Source organism: Marmota flaviventris, chromosome X (genome assembly GCF_047511675.1).
Source record: "Marmota flaviventris isolate mMarFla1 chromosome X, mMarFla1.hap1, whole genome shotgun sequence".
Taxonomy (NCBI): domain Eukaryota; kingdom Metazoa; phylum Chordata; class Mammalia; order Rodentia; family Sciuridae; genus Marmota; species Marmota flaviventris.
The window spans coordinates 112,985,318-113,010,227 of record NC_092518.1 but is presented as its reverse complement, the minus strand read 5'-3'; the positions used below and the strand labels follow the sequence as shown (position 1 = coordinate 113,010,227).

General features: G+C 37.3%; 1 protein-coding gene across 5 annotated transcripts in view; it reads left to right on the top strand.

The window, feature by feature from the left end:
• Enox2 (ecto-NOX disulfide-thiol exchanger 2) overlaps window positions 1-24,910 on the top strand; it is a 288,838-nt gene that overhangs the window by 34,292 nt on the left and 229,636 nt on the right. Inside the window, exon 1 of one of the 5 annotated variants that reach the window (XM_071606303.1) lies at window positions 8,710-8,765. The exons of the other annotated variants lie outside the window; for them this stretch is intronic. The gene's annotated coding sequence lies outside the window, so the exon portion shown is untranslated. Of the gene's footprint in view, window positions 1-8,709; window positions 8,766-24,910 lie in introns of those variants that run through there. 5 annotated transcript variants of the gene reach the window in all.

Sequence of the window (24,910 nt, the reverse complement as noted above, 5' to 3'; positions counted from 1 at the left end):
CTATAAATTAATGCTGGGAGGTAATGATTAGATGTTCTTGAAGGCAAGAATGGTGCCTTTCTTATTCCCTACTTTAGTATTCTTCATGGCATATAGAACAATATATTTGCATCTAGGGATAAATCAACAATAACTACTATTGTAATTGGGATCTTATTCACTGTTGTTCTCTGTCTTAAAACATACAGCATTTGCAAGTGGATGCTATGACAGATGTATTTACAGAAATGGATTTAGTCACTCTGCCCAAGTTGGCAGCATTCCTTCTCTGATTTGTGCTAGCCTTACTCCATGGTATTGGCCATTTCTGGTGGTCTTGTTGCTGGCACCTCCTCATAATGACTACCAGGAACATATAGAAATGCCATCTGGTAGCTTCATGCAATAGGAGCATTGAAAAAATATAGCAGTACTCTCTCTTTCTTGTCTCTCAGATTTCAAAGCTCTAGAAGCCCAATAGTTTTGTTGTTGTTGTTGTTGTTGTTAAAATTCTCTCTGTGGAATATAGCAGAGATAAAAAAGTTCATTTAGATATAGCCATCTTTATTTTTGTTTTGACATAGTCTCAAGAGAGCATAGTAAGAATGCCCTTCTAGAAAGATAGAGCTGCTTTTAATTTTTAGTGGTTACGGGAACAATAAAACACACTAGCCATTGGCAGAGTGTGTGTTAAAGGGATTTATATATTTAATCATTTCCCCTCTGCACTTTGTCACCCTGTACTTCTTCCTTATAACGTCAGATAGAGTACAGTGCTGACGATGGCTTCTCTTCCCCCCCATATGAAGTTTAAAATTATGAACACTGTATAATGAAATGGTGATTTTTATTCTGTTCTGGTGGTAAAAAGGGATTTGCTGATGTGTAAAATGAGACAAAGATAAATAACAAACAGATGTTCTCACAAAATGTTCATTAAATCCCTGCCTAGTGGAAGATGCTGGATTATATGTGTTCAAACTTTAAATGTGTTAGAGAATAAGGAGCTTTTATACCTTAATGCTCAATTTAGGAAAGACTATATAGCTTTCTCTGTAAAAATCATAGTAATCAGTGACTTACAGTCTCTTCTTCATTTCAGAGTGGCTTGTCATAACTGTTTTTAAACTTTTCTTATTGACTTTCACAGTTCCAATTATCCAAACAGACATCATCTTATTGGGGGACTATGAAGTAGGTTTGAGTCATTTTAAAGCCTCAGGTAGGGGCTGCCATGCATGTGGAAGTTAAGACTTCTGCTCAGATCACTTCTAAAGGGCTGTCTGCCATGGGTTTGTGGTAATGATTTTAGCAGAGTGGGGTTGGAAAGGAAGAGCAGGTATAAGACCAGCCTTACTTTGTCCTCTGGTTCTTTCGTAAAAATGTAACTTGTAGCTCTTCATGTAGTATATTGCTTATAGCAATGCTTACTTGCTACTGGTAAGCCACTGTTCTGCTGTACTAGGTGTAAGGTAGTTGTTTATTTCTGGTAAGTAATTATATACACTTTGTGCTCCAAAGATGGGAAGGAATCCCTAGCTTTACCTGGGGAAAGTGATAACCAGAGAAGAGATGATATTTGACCTGAGTCTTGAAGGATGGTATAAATTCATTAGGAAAGAGAACAAAAAATTTCAGTCAGAGGGAACAGTGTATGCAAAGACACAGAATCTGAAACAACATGAAAAACTTGATGAACTCCTAAAGAATCAATTTAACTTTGTGTCTCAGTTTCCTTGTCTATAAATTGACTTAGTAATGATACCTATCTTCTATGGTTATGAAGATCAAATGAGTTAATATATGCAATTTAGAACAGTGTCTGAAACATGAGAACTAATTAATATGTTTTAGCTTTTATTATGATTTTGATAGCTATGGTTTGGTATGTGGCTAGAAAAGTGAGAAATGTTAAGTTAAAGTAATATTTGTGTATGAGGAACCTGAATATAGATTTACACTGTGCTAAGGAATGTGTGTTTTTTTTTTCTTATAGGTGGTTGGGATCTCTATGAAGCTTTATGTTGGAATTTCAAATGTGTGACCAGACTTGCATTTTAGAAAGACCACTCTGCTTTCTGAAAGATAAATCTGGATGGGGAGGGAAGGGAGAAAAATTTGTGAAAAGTAGAGCCAGAAATATCAGTTATAAGGCTACTCACAATAGTTCATGTAAATGATGATAGAGAACCTAAATTAGTAGAATGACAGTAGAAATAGAAAGACAGGTACAAATTCAAGAAATTCGTAGTTATCAGATATCACAGACTGGCAACCAACAAGTGTGTTTTATTTGATCCACACAGTGTTTAAATTTGAACACCCTTAGATGGAGCATGCATTCTCCAGTTTGACTTGACTCTGCACCTCCCTCCTGTATTACACTCCAAATTGATGTTGCCTGGTTGGCCTTTTTGTGAGTGATGGAGAAGAGTTAAGGATGACCCTTAGATTTCTAGATTGGATAACCAGACCAACAGATGTGCCAACAGCCTAGACTGGGAACTCAAGAATATGAACATATTTGGGAGCAAAGATGTATTATGTTTAGAATATGTTAAATTGGAGATACCTCTAAGATATCAGTCAGAAATGTAGATCTGCATTAGAGATATAGATTGGGGGATTCATTAGTTGATAGGTGGTAGCTAAAATCATTTATGTGATGATACCATTCAGAATATAATTACAATGCTGAATGAAGAAGTTTGAGCTCAATGAGAAACCAGTAATATGCCCAGAAGTAATGCTAAAGGAAGAAAGACTTTCAAATATAGTGTATATTAGTGGTTCTCAACATATAGGTCCTTGGGGCTCCCTAAGAGTCTTCCAGGGAGTCTAGGAGGTCAAAACAATTTCACAGTAATTCTAAGATGTTATTTGCCTTTTTCACTGAGTTGATATTTCACTAGCGGTGCAAAAGCAATCATGGATAAAATTCTGCTGATACCTTGGCAGAAATCAAGGTAGTATACTAGTTAATGATTATATTCTTTATCACCACACACTCTCACTTAAGAAAACAGTCATTTTCACTTAGAAATGTTCTTCATAAGACAGTAAATATTGATCTTATTAAGTTTTGACCCTTGTTATAGTTTTATATTCTGTGCATCAAAATGGGAAGTATACATAAAGCATTTCTAATGCATACTGAGGTATGATGGTGTCTCAAAGTAAAGCACTTACATGATTGAGTTGCAAACCAAACTAGCAGCTTTTTACATAGACCTCCAAATTTTTACTCTAAAGAATAACTGACAAACAAAGTTTTTTTCTGTGTCACTGAGTATTTGGCAGCCATTATCTCAAAAATAAAGTGAGCCTGTCATTTTAAGTTAAACAACAGACAGTATTTTTCGCCATGATAAATATGAGCTTTCATGTACAAATTAGAATTTTGGGACTCTTTTATCTGCCACCATGAGCTTGAAAGCTCCCTAGTTGTTACAGAGTTTTCTGATGAGAGTGATAATATTAAGTGGTATTATTTTTAAAATACTATATAATGAAATGTGTCACCATTTGGAAGATCTGTATAACTTAGTGAACCAATACTTGTCAAATGATCAATGCATGATGATGTGAAATCATGCCTGGGAATAAATCTATTTAAAGTATAAGACTGACCAATGATTTTAATATAATAGAGCCTAGAAAACTCATTATTATGGATTCAGATTCCTCATTGCACTAAAAGAAACTACCAATGTTAAACTTTAGTGTAATATCAAAGAAGAATAGCCACAATGATCTGAATAGATGATTCAGATATTCTTCCATTTTCCAACTACATATTTACATGAGGCTGGATTTTCTTCATATACTTCAATCAAAGAACTTATTATATCAGATTGAAAGCAGAAGCAGACATAAAAATCCAGCTGTCTTGGGCTGGGGTTGTAGCTTAGTGGTAGAGTGCTTGTCTTGCATGTGTGAGGCACTGGGTTCAATCCTCAGCACCACATAAAAATAAATAAATAACAGTATTGTGTCCATCTGCAATTAAAAAAAAAAGAATCCAGCTGTCTTCCATTAAACTGTCTTCTATGAAAATATTTGAAAATTTGCACAATACTGTCATTCTTACCAATTTTATTTTGTTTTTGAAAATAAAGTTCATAAACATTATTTATATTAACATATATTGGACTTATTATTATACTTTAAATGAGTAAATAAATATTTTAAAATTTGTATTTTGAGATAGGTTCATAGTTACAATTTTTAACAGAGTATTAATAACCTACAAAAAACAAAGGCTTTTGGTGATCTTCAATAGTTTAAAAGTATGAAATGGTGCTAATATAAAAACATTTTTGAACTGCTTTTGTAAGTATTGAAAAAAAGTGTTGGGGTAAAACAAATGGTAAAACTTGTATTACTGTTAAATAGCCTGAGATTCTATAAGGAATTGAGACAATGAAAAACCAGAATATGGAAAAATATAATTAGACCTAAACAGTAGTCACTAAAGTTAAGTAAAAGAAGAGTGTGGACTAAAGTGGAAAGGGTTTTTTTTGGAAAGAGTGACTTGAGCATATGTAGGATTTGGTAAAACAACAGAAAGGACAGGATGTTTTCCAAGCTTAGCAAGAATGATGACCAACATGAGTAAAGACTCAGAGGCCAAATATTGTGGATAGAACCCAGTGCCTCACACATAATTAGACACTCTACCATTGAGCTATATCACAGGCCCAGCTATGGATTTAATAGAAGGAGACTGAGAGGAATGCTCAGGAAACAATTAAATCCTATTAGGAGAACAGAATGATATCATATTGAAGAAGCCAATGGAAGACAGTTTTAGGGAGATATGAATGAGTTGTATCAGATTCTACACAGAATAGAAGTTTTAACGTATGATGTAAGCTCCCTGAAAGCTCTCTTAAAGTGATCTCTATATGTAACTCCATAAAGTTTCCTATGTGCCTAGAATTGTACCTGGCACATAGTAGGAGATGAATAAATAAATAAATAAATAAATGTGCTAAAGTTTCTGTAGACCATATAAACACATTTAAGAAAAATAACTAATGAGTAACATCTTCAGATATAACCTTGACTAGATATTTTGATTCCATTTACTTAGGAGGCACTATTATTGGAAACAAGTACAGTGTTATTAAGATGGACGTGAAGATTGAGGGTGAATCATTTAGCCCTGCTGACTCATATATGAGGCAACCAGAGAAAGGTAAATGATGTTATGTCTATTTGCATAACTCTACAGACCAAAACACAGCTGGTTGTCTTACCTTTCAGTCTTTTTAGGATGTGCTCTTCATCTGAGTAGGATATACTCTTTTGCTTGTGGTGTCTTGGGAAACATTATCCTGCATTAAAAATGAATATCTGCCTTAGAATTTAAACAGTTCTAATCAGATACATTAAGAAATTTGATTTTAGTTTGAACTAATTTTGGTATTGGCTTATATATTTTAGTTGTCAGTCTTTCAGAAGTCCAGTGAATTAATGAGTTGAACAGCCTATGTCCAAATTGATGGTTAAAGCAGTTTGTTTCTGTTTTGGTATAAATCATTATGAATATGAGAAAAATAGGTGATTTTTTATCAGAGGAGATAAGTTATCTGATATTTATGGATTACCTCATAAATGAATTATATGACAATGAGTATGTTTTGAACTAGAATTTTGTATTAGTTATCAACTGCCCTGTACCAAATTGTCTCAAAAGTTAGCATGTTAAAACAGTAAAAATTATCTCACAGTTTCTGTAGGTTAGGAATCTAAAATATTTTAGCTGGATGCCTCTGGCTCAAGATTTCTCATGAGACTGCAGCTAAACTGTCAGCTAAGACTGTGGTCTTGTCTAAAGAATTGACTGGATGGGGCGATCCACTTTCAAGCTCACTTATGTGCTTCTTGGCAGATCTCAGTCCCTTGTCACATGTGGCAATCCCAGAGACACTAATCTAATGAAGAATGAAACAGACCAAGACATAAGCCAGAGTCATTTTGTAACTTATCTCAGGAATGACATTTCATCACACTGAAACAAATCAATAAATCTGAACACATACGAAGGTTTGTTAATACCAGGAGGTGGGATCATTGAGGGCCATCTTAGAAGCACCCTATCACATATTTATTGATACATATGTTACCTTCAAAACACACAGCTGAAGTTGTAGAGGGAGGGAAAACACAGAACTGAATGTTGTAGTAGTGAAACCAGTTACATATCCTATTTCCTGAAGTATGAAAAGTTAGCTTTTCCTCTACAAAAGAATTTAGAAAAATTCCTGAAACTTAAATACATATAGACTATTTTTGTTTTGTTTTGTTTTCCTTTTATGGTGCTGAGGATTGAACCAGTCCCTCATACATGCTAGGCAGGTATTCTACCACTGAGCAACACCCCTAGCCTTATATATAGTTTTAAAAGTTATCTTGTATTTACTAAAACAGTCTGATAAGAAACTGAAAAGCCAAATCAGAAAAAGAGATTAATGGGAATGGATAAAATTTATCTTCAATTTACTACTACAATTATACAACCACCCAAATAGCAAAATATATTCAACATAAACAACAACTTCATTTAAATTTCAATGCTATTATTCAATTAATGTAATTTAATATGAAATAAGATACAAATTGCAGTTAAATATAGCCCATGTATGTTGTTTTTAGTACATATTTAAAGACAGAGATAGAAAAGAGACTAAATCAGAAAGAAATTAAATTTTTGAAATGGTATTATAGGCTTCCTCATAGTTCATATTTCTTCTGATTACCTTTTCTTATATTACATTTTAGTTTAATAACTGAAATTATAAAAATACACATTTTTGATGATAGAATGGTAATTTAGTAGGAAGCAGAACAATGCTGTCTTGCAGCAGATCTTTAAATCCAATTTTTAACTAAATTAATTTTGTGAGGTCTAGGTTGTTCTAAATCCAGAAATTATAGGTATTCATTTAGATTCATAAACCATATCCCATTTACTCCAAATAAAAGATATAACCCTGTCCTTCTCTACAGAGAGAAAGGATTAAGGTAACAGAAAAAAAGTGCTTTATTAATCATAAAATGAGATGCCTATTTGAAACTGAGGAAAGAGAAAATATGTATAATATTAAAAGGAGTGTATTTGTGTAGATTCATTTCAAAAGAGATACACTTCTGAAATAGTCATTCCTTATTTGGAATACAGACAACTTTATTCTCACAAAGGAAAATAATAAGTGAAAAAGAAAGAGTTTGGATTAGTTGATCTTTCAGGTCCCTTTTATCCATGTTCAGATCAGGCATTTGAAGTATAAGTTTTGGTTATTTGTTTTAAGAGCAATAAGAAAATATTCAAAATTTCTAGATCATCCTGAAACTTCATTTTAACCCAAACTTTATTAGAGTCAATACCAAATTGTGTGTGTGTGTGTGTGTGTGTGTGTGTGTGTGTTTTCAAGGTATCTGAGCTTGGAGGCTATGGAGTAGGGAAGTGCTATATATACAGTTCAGTAGGAGGCTTACTCTTTTGTATCCTGCCATGAAATGTAGATAATTGCTTTGCAGCCATAAGCCACTTTTATATATACTCTGTAGCTCAGGATTTGATTAGAATAAGAGAAAAGCTGTGATTGGCCCTCTCTTAGATATTCTTTTCAAATAGGCAGTTCCCAAATTCCTTTTCCTCTCAGGTTTAACTAATGTGGCTGCTCCCTATTTTCTCGCCTCTCATAGGATTTATTTCATACTTATTTTTTTATTCATCAGATAATTGTGTGCTTACTATGTTCTAGGCACTGTTTGGGGTTTCTAGAAATACATCTGAGTATAAAGACCAAAAAATCTCTGCCCTGTTGCTTAGATTATAGAAAAGACCAAATACTACTCTCTCTCTCTCTCTCTCTCCCTTTCTCATAGGCTTAAGTGATTTTGTATACTGTTAAGTGGGAAGGTGTAAATGATTGTGTGTGTTTGTCTTAGTGATATAGTGATACCAAAGAAATAAGTTTAGAGGGATTGGGAGCATTGGTGGGGTACAGGTTGAGATTTTTAACTAGGGTGCTTGGGGTAACCTCATTGAGAAGGGACATTAAAGCAATTATTTGGAGAAATTTGGAAGATAATGGCTATCTGGAGGAAGGGCATTCAAGCAGTGCAAACAACAAGTACAGTTGAGAGAATGGCTGGATTATTCAAGGAGCTAGTGTGACTAAAGCAGAATGAGCAAGGGGAATACTGGGGGATTCATTCAGAAAAATATAATTGAGGGAGAAGGCAGATTTTGCAGGGCCACAAGGCCATGATAGGGACTCTGACTTTACTATGATTGAATTGAGGAGTCTATGAAGGATTTTGAATAGAAGAGTGAAATAATATGGCTTTAAAAAATCATGCTGCCTACTATCTGTTGTTCAAACCCATTTATTTGATATATGGTTGACATACAAAAAGCCATATGGGGCCTGGGGTTGTTGCCTCACACAGGTGAGGCACTGGGTTCGATCCTCAGCACCATATAAAAATTAACAAATAAAATAAAGATATTGTATCCATCTATTAAAAAATTCCATATGTATTTAATGTATAGAACTTGGTAAGTTTGGATGTAAGTATATACATGAAATCATCATGTTAGTCTATGCTATAAACTATCCATTGTCTCCAAAAGTCTTCTCATTCTCTCTTATTTAGTGTTATTTGTGTGTGTGTGTGATTAGAACAACTAACTAACTTAAGATCTGTTTTGCCCAGGCTGGCTCAAACTTGTGATCTTCCTGCCTCTTCCTCCCTGGGTACTGGGATTACAGGTATGTGCCACCATGCCTGGCCTTAAGTACATACTTAAGTTTACCATATGGTGTTGTTACTGTGTAGGCACTATGCTATATAGAAGATCTCTAGGATTTCTCCATCTCTCATAAGCAAAAATTGGTATACTTTGACTAATGCCTCCCTTTTTTGCCCTTCATCCAGCTCTTGGCAACCACCATTCTATTCTTTGTTTCTATGGGTTTGACTACTTTGGAATCATCATATAAGTGATTTCATATAGTATCTGTCCTTCTATTTCTGTCTTATTCCACTTGGCATGATGTTTTCCATGTTTACCCCTATTGTCACAAATGGCAGGATTTCCTTCTTTTTAAGGCTGAAAATATTTTATATTTGTCATATTTTCTTTACCTATTCATCCATATAAAGAATTTTATTTGCCTCTGTGTCTTAACTATTAGAAATAATACCACAGTGAACATGAGAATGAAGATATCACTTCAGGATCCTAATTTCAGTTCTTCTGGATATATACCCAGAGTAAAACTGCTAGATCATATGGTAGATATGCTATTAATTTGGGGAGCACATCCATATTGTTTTCCATAGTGGTTTCACCAATTTACATTCTCATTAACAGTATATAAGAGTTCCCTTTTCCTCACATTCTCACATTAATGTTTTTAATGTATTTTTATAATAACTGTTCTAGTAGGCCTGAGGTAATATCCTATAGTTTTGATTTGCATTTCCATCATGATCAGTGAAGTGGAGTACCTTTTATATACTTACTAGATATTATGTGTCCTTTGAAGTAATACCAATTCAGGCACTTAGCCCATTTTTAATTTTTTTCTTGTTATTGATTTGCAGGAGTTACTTACATATTTTGGATGAAAACTCTTTATCAGATTATAGTTTGCACATGTTTTATCCCATTCCAGAGGCTGCCTTTTCATTTTGTTGATTGTTTCCTTTGCTGTGCAAAAGCTGCAGCTATCTTGAGAAGAGTTTATAAGAGGTACAGGCAAGGTGGAAGCTGGGAAACCACTATAGTGATCCAGGCAAGAGATGATGGTGGTTGAGAGAAAGATGGAAATCGTGTTTGGTGGTGAGAAGTAGATAGATTAAGGATATAGTGTGAAGGTAAAACAAACAGGATGTACTGATAGATTGGATAGCGAGTATGAAATGGAGAAGTCAAAGATTAATCCAAGGTTCGTTTTTTTGTTTTTGTTTTTGCCTGAGGAGGGGAGTGACATTTACTGAGATGGGAAAGACTGCAGGTGGAATAAGTTTGGCATGCAGAAGTTCAGTTTTTTTATATCTTGGTTTGAGATCCTTACTAGAAATCTAAGTGAAATGTCAGGCAAGTAGGTGGCTATATGAGTCTAGAGTGAAGAGGAAAAATCTGAAATAAAGCTATACATTTGGGTATCTTCAACATATGCATAATAATTCAAAGCCAAGGAAATGAAGACAGGGGACAGATTCAAGAACTAAACCCTGGGTCAATATAATTTTTAAAAGTTGTGGAGAAGAGGAGGAACCAGAAATCAAAATGGCTAGTAATTAATAGGGGAAACATCAAGAGAGTGTGATATCTTGAAATTTGTACATTGGCTATTGATCATAATTGCTCCGTCCTCTCTATTGTCAGTGCCTAATCCCTAGTTCAGCACCACTTTTATTACTGTCTAAACCATAATAATCTCTTAACTGGTTTTCTTGCCTCCCTTCTAATTCCTATTTTGCATCCCCCACACTGTCAGACTCTTCTGTTTAAAACCCAAATTGGATCCTGTCACTCTTTTGCTCAAAATGCTTAATTTATTTGTTGTTTATGCATACTCTGCTGCTTTTTCTCTTCCACACCTCTCCTTTTGCTTATGCAGACCATTGTTCCTGAATGCCCCCTATACATTTCATATTACCTGGCCAACTCGTACTCATCCTTCCACACTCAGTAGGTACTGTCTCATTCAGAAAGCCTTCCTTGGTCTTTCCTCTGTACTTCAGTTTACCTTGTGCATATGTTAATTGTTACTCTGACTATATTGTTTTCTAATTACCTCTTTCTACCATTTTGGGCTTTTATTTCTTGAAGGATCATTCAAACGTTCCATAAATGTTTGGTACCTAGCAAAGGGTCTGACACATAGTAGGTACTTAGTAAATGTATAATGAATGAATGAACAAATGAATGGTCACTTTTCTCCTTGTTCTGGATATGTCAGTTTCAGTTTAAAGTGTTATAAATTTTTCTCTTTGACTTTGAATTGTTTCCAATTCTTCAATTTAAAATTCTAGTATAACTAGTTATGGGACAGAATAACTTATCTGCATCTCAGATACAGGAGCAGCATGAAGAATAAAAATATGCTATGGGTTTGATAGCATTGGGATACCATCTCCCCCAGTGTAATCAATATACATCTGAGTTAGTGTAATACAGCCATTCTTCACAAGTGGAATATGTTAGGTTACTTTATTGACCTCCAGGGGATATCTTTCCCACATAAAATAAGTTCTTGAGGGGAGACTCATGTTTGTACCTCTGGGGTCATTTGCCATTCTGGACCTTTTAAAGGGTATTCAGTACTCACTTGTCATAAGCTAAATGCATAAAATTAGATTTTTCCACTAATTGGCTTTTTTTTCATGGATGGAAATATAAAAATGCCCATGATGAGGCATACCTGTTATCCAGACAATCCAGTATTCTTTTTACTGTGAAGGCTTATTGAGGAAATCATTTTATGCCTCCCTAATAATCTTAAATAGGTAGAATTATCTCTGGGCAGAAAAAAACTAATTTCTTTCAGTAGTCCATGATGAATATATTGTCTATGATTTTATCAAAAATATATTTAAATTTGCTCATCTGAAATGGTAAAAAAATCTATATTTGCCACAAAAAGTTGTTTTGTTTTGTTGTACCCAGGGCCTTGTGCATGCAAGGTAAGCACTCTACCAACTGAGCTATATCCCTAGCCCTGACAAAAGAGTTTTTAAATTATATTTTGCTATTTGAAGAAATACTTTCTTTTTCAAATTAAGCATTTTTATATATAGAAGACTGGACATAATTAATGCATAAAACTTGATGAATTTGAAGAGAAGTACTTGTATACACCGTGGAACCATCATCTTAATCTATGTCATAAACTTGTCTCCTCAAAAATTTTCCTTCTGCTCTTTTATTTCTTAATTTTTTGTGTATATGTTTAAGAAATCTTAACATAAGATCTATCTCTTAGAAAAATTTTAAGCGTAAAATATGGTACTGTTACCTATAGGTACTACACTGTACAGTAAAGGACTTCTTTATCTTGTATAACTAAATTTGTACCCATTGACTAATACCTCCCTTTTTGCCCTCCCCCATCCCCCGGAAACCACCATTCTACTCTCTGATTCTATGAATTTGACTACTTTCAATTCCTCATATAATGGTATTATGGAGTATTTGTCCATATGTGTCTGTTTGATTTCACTTAGCATGATGTTTTCTAGGTCCATGCATGCTGTTGCAAATGGCAGGATTTCCATATTTTTAAGCCTGAACAATATTTCATTTGAGTATACAGATACACACCTGTATCTTTTATATGTGAAGACAAACATACATGCATATATGTATAAATGAATGTCTACATGCCACATTTTCTTTATCCATGCATCTCTATATGGACATTTAATTTGCTTTTATTTCATGGGTATTGTGAATAATGTCCTAGGAAATACTTTCTAAATTTTGAGAAAAATCACATGGTGAATAATTTACATAATAATATGCACAAATCTTAACCATACAATTTGATGACTTTTAACAAATGAATGCACCCTTGTAATCTACACCATACTGAAGACATAAAACATTTTTATCCCACCAGAAAATTCCCATATAACTCTTTCCAGTCAATCTTCAACCTACATAACACACAACCACTATTCTGACTTCTGTCACCCCAATTAATTGTTTATTATTGAACTTAACATAAACAGGATCACACACTATTTCTGGTTTCTTCCCCTCAGCATTTTTACTTTTTTATTAACACATGGTATTGTGTTCCTTTTTGTTTTTGAGTATCATTCCACTGGATGAATTAACTACAGTTAGCTTATCCATTTCCCAGTCAATATATATTTGTTTTGTTTCCAATTTTTTGTTTGTATCATGAAAAAGTCTGCTATAAATTTGTAAGCACTTAATACTATGTATTCCACTCCAAGAACTGCTTCACTTATCTCACAAATTTTTATATGCCCATGTTTACTCATTTTGAAGTATTTTTGATATTTTATGTGCTTTTAAAAAATTATTTATTTATTCTAATTTGTTCTACATGACAGCAGAATGCATTTCAATTCATAGTACACATATAGAACACAATTTTTCATGTCTCTGGTTGTATAAAAAGTAGAGTCACACCATTCATATCTTCATACATGTACTTAGGGTAATGATGTCCATCTCATTCCACCATCTTTCCTACCCCTATACTCCCTCCCTTCCCCTCCCTCCCCTTTGCCTTGTCTAAAGTTCCTACATTCCTCCCATGCTTCCCGCCCATTCCCATTATGGATCAGCATCCACATATCAGAGAAAATATTTGGCATTTGTTTTCATAGAATTGGCTTACTTCACTTAGCATAATATTTTCCAACTCCATCCATTTACCTGCAAATGCCATGATTTTATTCTTTTTTAATGCTGAGTAATATTCTATTGTGTATATATACCACATTTTTTTTTTAATGTGTTGCCTCCAAAATACAGTGAGGCACACTAGGAATTGAGACTTTCTTTTTTTTTTATTGGTTGTTCAAAACATTACAAAGCTCTTGACATATCATATTTCATACATTAGATTCAAGTGGGTTATGAACTCCCATTTTTACCCCAAATACAGATTGCAGAATCACATCCGTTACACATCCACATTTTTACATAATACCATTTTAGTACTGTTGTATTCTGCTACCTTTCCTATCCTCTACTATCCCCCCCTCCCCTCCCCTCCCATCTTCTCTCTCTACCCCATCTGCTGTAATTTAATTCTCTCCCTTGTATTTTTCCCTTTCCCCTCACAACCTCTTATATGTAATTTTGTATAACAATGATGGTCTCCTTCCATTTCCATGCAATTTCCCTTTTCTCTCCCTTTCCCTCCCACCTCATGTCTCTGTTTAATGTTAAACTTTTCCTCCTGCTCTTCCTTCCTGCTCTGTTCTTAGTTTCTCTCATTAGATCAAAGAAGAATTTGGCATTTGTTTTTTAGGGATTGGCTAGCTTCACTTAGCATAATCTGCTCTAATGCCATCCATTTCCCTGCAAATTCCATGATTTTGTCATTTTTAGTGCTGCGTAATACTCCATTGTGTATAAATGCCACATTTTTTTTTTTATCCATTCATCTATTGAAGGGCATCTGGGTTGGTTCCACAGTCTAGCTATTGTGAATTGTGCTGCTATGAACATCGATGTGGCGGTATCCCTGTAGTACGCTCTTTTAAGGTTTTCAGGGAATAGTCCTAGAAGGGCAATAGCTGGGTCAAATGGTGGTTCCATTCCCAGCTTTCCAAGGAATCTCCATACTGCTTTCCAAATTGGCCGCACCAATTTGAAGTCCCACCAGCAATGTACAAGTGTACCCTTTTCCCCACATCCTTGCCAGCACTTGTTGTTGTTTGACTTCATAATGGCTGCCAATCTTACTGGAGTGAGATGGTATCTTAGGGTGGTTTTGATTTGCATTTCTCTGACTGCTAGAGATGGTGAGCATTTTTTCATGTACTTGTTGATTGATTGTATGTCCCCCTCTGAGAAGTGTCTGTTCAGGTCCTTGGCCCATTTGTTGATTGGGTTATTTGTTTTCTTATTGTTTAATTTTTTGAGTTCTTTGTATTCTCTGGATATTAGGGCTCTATCTGAAGTGTGAGGAGTAAATATTTGTTCCCAGGATGTAGGCTCCCTATTTACCTCTCTTATTGTTTCTCTTGCTCAGAAAAAACTTTTTAGTTTGAGTAAGTCCCATTTGTTGATTCTAGTTATTACCTTTTGTGCTATGGGTGTCCTATTGAGGAATTTGGAGCCCGACCCCACAGTATGTAGATCGTAGCCAACTTTTTCTTCTATCAGACGCCGTGTCTCTGATTTGATATCGAGCTCCGTGATCCATTTTGAGTTAACTTTTGTGCATGGCGAGAGAAAGGGATTCAGTTTCATTTTGTTGCATATGGATTTCCAGTTTTCCCAGCACCATTTGTTGAACATGCTATCCTTCCTCCATTGCATGCTTTTAGCTCCTTTATCAAATATAAGATAGTTGTAGTTTTGTGGATTGGTTTCTGTGTCCTCTATTCTGTACCATTGGTCCACCCGCCTGTTTTGGTACCAGTACCATGCTGTTTTTGTTACTATTGCTCTGTAGTATAGTTTGAAGTCTGGTATCGCTATACCGCCTGGTTCACACTTCCTGCTTAGCATTGTTTTTGCTATTCTGGGTCTTTTATTTTTCCATATGAATTTCATGATTGCTTTCTCTATTTCTACAAGAAATGCCGTTGGGATTTTGATTGGCATTGCATTAAACCTATAGAGAACGTTTGGTAATATCGCCATTTTGATGATGTTAGTTCTGCCTATCCATGAACAGGGTATATTTTTCCATCTTCTAAGATCTTCTTCTATTTCTCTCTTTAGGGTTCTGTAGTTTTCATTGTATAAGTCTTTCACCTCTTTTGTTAGGTTGATTCCCAAGTATTTTATTTTTTTTTGAGGATATTGTGAATGGAGTGGTTGTCCTCATTTCCATTTCAGAGGATTTGTTGCTGATATACAGGAATGCCTTTGATTTATGCGTGTTGATTTTATAGCCTGCCACTTTGCTGAATTCATTTATTAGCTCTAATAGTTTCTTTGTAGACCCTTTTGGGTCTGCTAGGTATAGAATCATGTCACCTGCAAATAGTGATAATTTAAGTTCTTCTTTTCCTATTTTTGTGCCTTTAATTTCTTTCGTCTGTCTAATTGCTCTGGCCAGTGTTTCGAGAACTATGTTGAACAGAAGTTGTGAGAGAGGGCATCCCTGTCTTGTTCCAGATTTTAGAGGGAATGCCTTCAGTTTTTCTCCATTCAGAATGATGCTAGCCTGAGGCTTAGCATAGATTGCTTTTACAATATTGAGGTATGTTCCTGTTATCCCTAGTTTTTCTAGAGTTTTGAACATAAAGGGATGCTGTACTTTGTCGAATGCTTTTTCCGCATCTATCGAGATGATCATATGGTTCTTATTTTTAAGTCTATTGATATGGTGAATAACATTTATTGATTTCCGTATATTGAACCAGCCTTGCATCCCAGGGATGAATTCTACTTGATCATGGTGCACAATTTTTTTGATATGTTTTTGTATCCGATTCGCCAGAATTTTATTGAGGATTTTTGCATCTAGGTTCATTAGAGATATTGGTCTGTAGTTTTCTTTCTTTGACGTGTCTTTGTCTGGTTTAGGAATCAGGTGATGTTGGCCTCGTAGAATGAATTTGGAAGTTCTCCCTCTTTTTCTATTTCCCGAAGTAGCTTGAAAAGTATTGGTATTAGTTCCTCTTTAAAGGTTTTGTAAAACTCTGCTGTATACCCATCCGGTCCTGGGCTTTTCTTAGTTGGTAGTCTTTTGATGGTTTCTTCTATTTCCTCAATTGATATTGGTCTGTTTAGGTTGTCTATATCCTCCTGACTCAATCTGGGCAGATCATATGACTTAAGAAATTTATCGATGCCTTCACTATCTTCTAATTTATTGGAGTATAAGGATTCAAAATAATTTCTAATTATCTTCTGTATTTCTGAAGTGTCTGTTGTGATATTGCCTTTTTCATCCCGTATGCTAGTAATTTGAATTCTCTCTCTTCTTCTCTTCGTTAGCATGGCTAAGGGTCTGTCGATTTTATTTATTTTTTCAAAGAACCAACTTTTAGTTTTGTCAATTTTTTCAATTATTTCTTTTGTTTTGATTTCGTTAATTTCAGCTCTGATTTTAATTATTTCTTGCCTTCTACTTCTTTTTTTTTTTTTTTTTTTTATAATTTTTTATTGTTGGCTGTTCAAAACATTACATAGTTCTTGATATATCATATTTCACAATTTGATTCAAGTGGGTTATGAGCTCCCATTTTTACCCCATATACAGATTGCAGAATCACGTCAGTTACACATCCATTGATTTACATATTGCCATACTAGTGTCTGTTGTATTCTGCTGTCTTTCCTATCCTCTACTATCCCCCCTCCCCTCCCCTCCCCTCCCCTCCCCTCTTCTCTCTCTGCCCCCTTTACTGACATTCGTTTGTCCCCCTTGTATTATTTTTCCCCTTCCCCTCACTTCCTCTTGTATGTACTTTTGTATACCTCTGAGGGTCTCCTTCCATTTCCATGCATTTTCCCTTCTCTCTCCCTTTCCCTCCCACCTCTCATCCCTGTTTAATGTTAATCTTCTTCTCATGCTCTTCGACCCTACTCTGTTCTTAGCTACTCTCCTTATATCAAAGAAGACATTAGACATTTGTTTTTTAGGGATTGGCTAGCTTCACTTAGCATAATCTGCTCTAATGCCATCCATTTCCCTGTAAATTCTATGATTTTGATAGCATCTTCAACAAATGGTGCTGGGAAAACTGGAAATCCATATGCAACAAAATGAAACTGAATCCCTTTCTCTCGCCATGCACAAAAGTTAATTCAAAATGGATCAAGGAGCTTGGTATCAAATCAGAGACGCGCCGTCTGATAGAAGAGAAAGTTGGCTACGATCTACAGTCGGTGGGGTCGGGCTCCAAATTCCTCAATAGGACACCCATAGCACAAAAGTTAATAACTAGAATCAACAAATGGGACTTACTCAAATTAAAAAGTTTTTTCTCAGCAAAAGATACAATAAGAGAGGTAAATAGAGAGCCTACATCCTGGGAACAAATCTTTACTCCTCACACCTCAGATAGAGCCCTAATATCCAGAGTATACAAAGAGCTCAAAAAATTAGACAATAAGAGAACAAACAACCCAATCAACAAATGGGCCAAGGACCTGAACAGACACTTCTCAGAGGAGGACATACAGTCAATCAACAAGTACATGAAAAAATGCTCACCATCTCTAGCAGTCAGAGAAATGCAAATCAAAACCACCCTAAGATACCATCTCACTCCAGTTAGATTGGCAGCCATTATGAAGTCAAACAACAACAAGTGCTGCCTTCTACTTCTTTTGCTGTTGTTTTGCTCTTCTTTTTCTAGGATTTTGAGATGAAGTATGACATTTATTTGTTGGTTTTTCCTTTTTTTAAGGAATGAACTCCAAGCAATGAATTTTCCTCTTAGAACTGCTTTCTATGTGTCCCATAGATTCCGATATGTTGTGTCTGTGTTTTCATTTATCTCTAAGAATTTTTTAATTTCTTCCTTGATGTCTTCTATAACCCATTGATCATTCAGTAACCTATTGTTCATTCTCCAAGTGATGCATGATTTTTCCTTCCTTCTTTTATCGTTGATTTTCAGTTTCATTCCATTATGATCAGATAAGATGCATGGTATTATCTCTACTCCTTTATATTGTCTAAGAGTTGCCCTGTGACATAATATATGATCTATTTTTGAGAAGGATCCATGTGCTGCTGAGAAAAAAGTGTAACTGCTTGATGTTGGGTAGTATATTCTATATATGTCAATTAAGTCTAGGTTATTAATTGTGTTATTGAGTTCTATAGTTTCCTTATTCAACTTTTGTTTGGAAGATCTGTCCAGTGGTGAGAGAGGTGTGTTGAAGTCTCCCATGATTATTGTATGGTGGTCTATTAGACTCTTGAACTTGAGAAGAGTTTGTTTGATGAACATAGCTGTAACATTGTTTGGGGCATATATATTTATGATTGTTATGTCTTGTTGGTGTATGGTTCCCTTCAGCAGTATGTAGTGTCCCTATTTATCCCTTTTTATTAACTTTGGCTTGAAATCTATTTTATTTGATATGAGTATGGACAATCCTGCTTGTTTCCGAAGTCCATATGAGTGATATGATTTTTCCCAACCTTTCACCTTCAGCCTATGTATGTCTTTTCCTATCAAATGCGTCTCCTGTAGGCAGCATATTGTTGGGTCTTGTTTTGTGATCCATTCTACTGGCCTGTGTCTCTTAATTGGTGAGTTTAAGCCATTAACATTTAGGGTTATTATTGAGATATGGGTTGTTCTTCCAGCCATATTTGTTTATTTCTGTTACTAAACATGGTTTGTTTTCCTCTTTGATTATTTCCCCCCCTTTACTGTCCTACCTCCCACTGTTGGTTTTCATTGTTATTTTCCATTTCCTCTTCCTGTAATGTTTTGCCAAGGATGTTTTGAAGAGATGGTTTTCTAGCTGCAAATTCTTTTAACTTTTGTTTATCGTGGAAGGTTTTAATTTCATCTTCCATCCTGAAGCTTAATTTCGCTGGATACACAATTCTTGGTTGGAACCCATTTTCTTTCAGTGTTTGAAATATGTTATTCCAGGATCTTCTAGCTTTCAGAGTCTGTGTTGAAAGATCAGCTGTTATCCTGATTGGCTTACCCCTAAATGTAATCTGCTTCCTTTCTCTTGTAGCTTTTAAAATTCTCTCCTTATTCTGTATGTTGGGCATCTTCATTATAATGTGTCTAGGTATGGGTCTCTTATGATTTTGCACATTCAGCGTCCTGTAGGCTTCTAGGATTTGGGATTCTGTCTTATTCTTCAAGTCTGGGAAGTTTTCTCGTATTATTTCATTGAATAAATTGCTCATTCCTGTGGTTTGAAACTATCCCTTCCTGTATCCCAATGACTCTTAAATTTGGTCTCTTGATGTTATCCCATATTTCTTGGATGTTCTGCTCATGGTTTCTTAACAGTCTTGCTGAGCTGTCTATGTTCTTTTCAAGTTGAAATACTTTGTCTTCATTGTCTGATGTTCTATCTTCTAAGTGTTCTACTTTGCTGGTAGTATTCTCAATTGAGTTTTTAAGTTGGTTTATTGCTTCCTGCATTTCTAGGATTTCTGTTTGTTTGTTTTTTATAACCTTTATCTCCCTGTATAGTTGATCTTTTGCTTCTTGGATTTGTTTATGTAATTCATTGTTGAAGTGATCTTTCATTGTCTGATTTTGCTGTCTGATGTCTTCCTTGAGACTCCAGATCATCTGAAGCATGTATATCCTGAATTCTTTATCTGACATTCCATCTGCTGCAGCTATTACCTCTTCTAACGTTGAGTTGACCTGCATTGCTTGTGGTCCTTTCTTTCCTTGTCTCTTCATACTGTTCGCGTTTCTTTCTGCTTGGTGAAACTGTTGTGCTATTGAATTTTCCCCCTATATATTTATATTGCTCTTGTATAGTTGTAAAGTCTCCCTCGCAGGTGCGGGCGGCGGCTCTGCCCCTCCTCCAATTGGGGCGATGTGCCTACCACGCCGGCAGTCCGCTGGGCCTGTTCTGCCGGTCGGTAGCAGGTCTGCGTACCTTGCAGGCGCGGGCGGCGGCTCTGCCCCTCTGCGGGCCGCTAGGCTTGTTCTGTCGGTGGTTGCGGTTCTGCCTACTTTGCAGGCGCGGGCAGCGGCACTGCCCCTCTGCAGGCCGCTGGCCTGTTCTGCCGGTGGGTCGCAGGTCCGCCTACCTTGCAGGTGCGGGGGGGGGGGCCGGCTCTACTCTTCCGCAGGCCGCTGGGCCTGTTCTGTCGGTTGCAGGTCTGGCCTGTTCTGTTGGTGGTTGCAGGTCCGCCTACCTTGCAGGTGCGTGGGGCAGCTCTGCCCCTCCGCGGAATGCTGGGCCTGTTCTGCCGGTGGGTCACAGGTCCGCCTACCTTGCAGGGGGGGAGGGGGCGGCTCTGCACCTCAGCAGGCCACTGCGCCTGTTCTGTCGGTGGGTCGCAGGCCCGCCTACCTTGCAGGCGTGGTTGGCAGCTCTGCCCCTCCGCGGACCACTGGGCCTTTTCCGTCGGTGGTCACAGTTCCACCTACCTTGCAGGCGCGGGGGCGGAGGGCGGCTCTGCCCCTCAGTAGGCTGCTGCACCTGTTCTGCAGGTGCGTCGCAGGCCCGCCTACCTTGCAGGCGTGTTGGCCGTTCTGCCCCTCCGCGGGCCACTGGGCCTTTTCCGTTGGTGGTCACAGTTCCACCTACCTTGCAGGCGCGGGGGGGGGGCGGCTCTGCCCCTCAGCAGGCCGCTGGGCCTGTTCTGTGGGTGGTCACAGTTCCGTCTACCTTGCAGGCGCGGGCGGAGGGGGCGGCTCTGCCTCTCAGCAGGCCGCTGCGCCTGTTCTGCCGGTGGGTCGCAGGCCCGCCTACCTTGCAGGCGTTGTTGGCAGCTCTGCCCCTCCGCGGGCCACTGGGCCTTTTCCGTCGGTGGTCACAGTTCCGCCTACCTTGCAGGCGCGGGGGGGTGGGGGCGGCTCTGCCCCTCAGCAGGCCGCTGGGCCTGTTCTGTGGGTGGTCACAGTTCCCTTGTCAAATTTTTTAATTGTTTCTTTTATGTCAATTTCATTGATTTCAGCTCTGATTTTAATTCTTTTCCTTCTTCTACTCCTTTTGGTGTTCATTTGTTCTTCTTTTTCTAGGGCTTTGAGATGTAATGTTAGGTCATTTATTTGTTGACTTTTTCTTCTTTTAAGAAATTAACTCCAGGGACTGGGGTTATGGCTCAGTGGTAGAGTGCTCACTTTGCATGCATGAGGCACTGGGTTTGATCCTCAGCACCTCATAAATGTAAAATAAAGATATTGTGTCCACATAAAACTTTAAATATTTGAAAAAAAAGAAATTAACTCCATGCAATGAACTTTCCTCTTAGTACTGCCTTCGTAGTGTCCCAGAGATTTCGATATGGTCTATCAGTGTCACATTATCTTCTAAGAATTTTTTAATCTCCTCTTTGATGTCTTCTGCAATCCATTTTTTCATTCAATAGCATACTATTTAGTTTCCAGGGGTTGGAAGTAGCATCTATTTTTTATTTTACCATTGATTTCAAGTTTCATTCCATTATGATATGATAGAATGCAGGGTAGTAAAAATAGGAGATAAAAGAATGTACAACACAATAGTTTACTACAGTTGTGTTGTAAACTATTCAAACATCCCAGTCCTCAGTAACTTAATTTCATGAATGTTGGGGATGTCAGTGTGGGAGATGAGAGAGAAAATAGAGAAAAAAAAAAAACTTGAAGGAAGATACATGATTTTTTTTTTTGAGATCAGTATCTTTCCTGTTTTCCTTCTCATCCAATAAGTGGGGTAACCCGTCTGTTGTTTCCTGGTATCTCCACCCTCAGGATGGTGAAGGTTATTAGGGTGGGAGGCTTGGTCTTGAGGGCATAGCTCCTAAAGGTGGGGAATAGCACTTGCCTGATGGGAGACTGCACCCCAAGGTTCTCCTTTGGGGCCCACTCATGTAATGTGGGCGCCTGGTCTTATCTCCTTATATCACCTATAGACCTCACAATTCCTGGTCTCTAATTTAGTCTCTAAACTGTATCTCACTCACCCCTCCATTTCTACTTCCCAATCAGGGACCTTTCTCTCTAGAGGTCTTGTGGGCTGCACTCTGGGGGCTGCACACCTGTTGTGGAGAGCTGTTTTGTGTTGGGCAGTTCAGGACCAGATTTTTCAAGCTGTGGACTGGCTGCATAGCTGCAAGCACTGTGCTTGGTTAGGGGCTGCCAGGAAGGTGGGTAGTTGGGGACTAAAGAAACCTTGATATTGCTTCTAAGCCCTAGCCGGTATCCCAAGCTTGGCGTGGCCCCTACTAAAGATGGCAACAAAGGTGTCCCAAGATGGAGCCAACTGCTTTCAGTGATGGAGTGTCGGGTCGAGTGGGGACAGGCAATGGCATTGGGTGATGTGTTCAGAGATGCAGCTCTGTGGTGAACAGTGTTGTGGCTGTTGGCTGTCTCTAGACCCTGTGAGGTGTTCCTAGGTGTAGGATATTGAGTGTAGGGGACTATGGCACTGGTTGCAGTGTCCTAAGATGGAGGCGACCAGGGGAGCTCCACGTTTATAGACGGGGTCCACATGGGAGTGGTGGCTGGAGTTCCTGCATATGGGCAGTGGCTGGGTGTTGTACATGGGAATGGTGGCTAGGATTCCTGTGCAGGTGGGCAGCCAGGAGTCCTGTGCTGATGCTGATGCTAGTGGTTCTGCTTGGGCATGGCCACTAAAGGTCCTGCATGGGCGAGTGGTTGTAAGTCCTGCACTGATGCTGAAGCCTGGAAACCTGTGCGGGAACAGCTGTCAGAGATCCTCTAATAACTCGCAGAGAAACAGTATTCCCCACTACTTGAATTCCAAGTCATGGAGTGACACAGAGTGCAGCCTCCCTCTAGCCTGCCATTTTGGATCCTGGAATATTTATATTTTGAAGTTTTATTTTTGTTATTGATTTCTAGTTAAATTCTATCATGTGAAAGAACATGATTTATGTTATTTAAAGAGTTTCAGATTTGTTAACACATATTTTATGAACATGAATGGAGTCTATCATGAAGAATATTTCTGGGAAAACGATCTTAGTCTGTTTTGAACTAAGACCTATAGACCAACATAGCCCAAAGTCATAGGGGCAGGGAACAAAAACTTGATTGTGGATCACTAGAAATAATAGTAAACAAAGCTATTCCTATTTTCACCAATAATTATTCCTGGATCTATGAAACCTGACTGTTTGGAGAAATAGCAAATCTGGATGTCATTGCCTCTGGAACATGTTGACACCTAACTTAATATTGTAGCTCAATTTTCAAAAAGCCATTACATCATAGTAGCAAGACTGCTGCTTCAGGATAATGGGAAACATGGCAAGACTAGTGAATTCCATGTACATGGGCTCATTACTACTCTTCATTTACTGAGAAATTGCTTCCTTGAACAAAAACAATGCTGTGTGTAATATTGATAGTGAATAAAGCATCCCATACATTTTTTTTATGAAACTAACAAACCACTTTGTAGAGTGGCTGAGCCATTTGACATTCCCACCAACAATATGAGAGGCCAGTTCCTATGTACTCTGGGCAGCATTTATGTTGTCTTTATTTTTTGTTTTAGGTTTTATTTTTTTTATTCACATAGATATCCACATGTGGCAGAATAGAACTAGATCCCTATCTCTCACTCTGCACAAAAATCAACTTAAAATCGATCAAAGAACTAGGAATTACACCAAAAACTTTGAAACTGGTTGAAGAAAACATAAGCTTAATAATCCAACATAGAGGCACAGGCACCAACTTCCTTAATAAAACCCCTAAAGCTTAAGAAATAAAACCAAGAATCAACAGGTGGGATGGCACCAAATTAAAAAGCTTCTGCACAGCAAAGGAAACGATTCAGAATGTGAAGAGAGAGCCTACAGAATGGGAGAAGATCTTTGCCAGCTACTCTTCTGACAGTGGATTAATATTCAAAATTTATAAATAATTCAAATAACTTAACATAAGAAAAACAAATAACCCAATCACAATCAATGGGCAAATGATGCAGACATTTCTCAAAAGAAGTACAGATGGACAACAAATATATGAAAAACTGTTCATCATTCTTAGCTGACAGGGAAATCCAAATCAAAGCTACACTAAGATTTCATCTCATTCCATTCAGAGTGGTAATCATCAGAGATACAAATAGCACTAAATGCTGATGAAGATGTGGAGAAGGAGAAGCACTGATACATTTTTGGTGGGACTTCAAATTAGTACAGCCAGTTTGGAAAGCAGTATGGAGATTCCTCAAAAGGATAGGAATGAAACCATGATATAACCCAGCTATCCCATTCTTGGTGTTTATCCAAAAAAACTAAAGTTAGCATACTATAGTGATGCATGCATACCAATATTTATAGCAACACAATTCACAATAACCAAGTTATGGAACCAGCCTGGGTGTCTTTCAGCAGATGAACAGATAATGAGAATATGATAGATATACACAGTGGAGTTCTACTTAGCCATAAAGAAGGATGAACTTATGTCATTTGCTGGTAAATGGATGGAACTGGAGAATGTGCTAACTGAAATAAGCCAGATCTGGAAAGTCAAGGGTTGAATGTTTTGAGAGAGATAGAGATAGAGATAGAGAGAAAGGAGGAGGGGGGAGGGGGAGGGGGGGAGG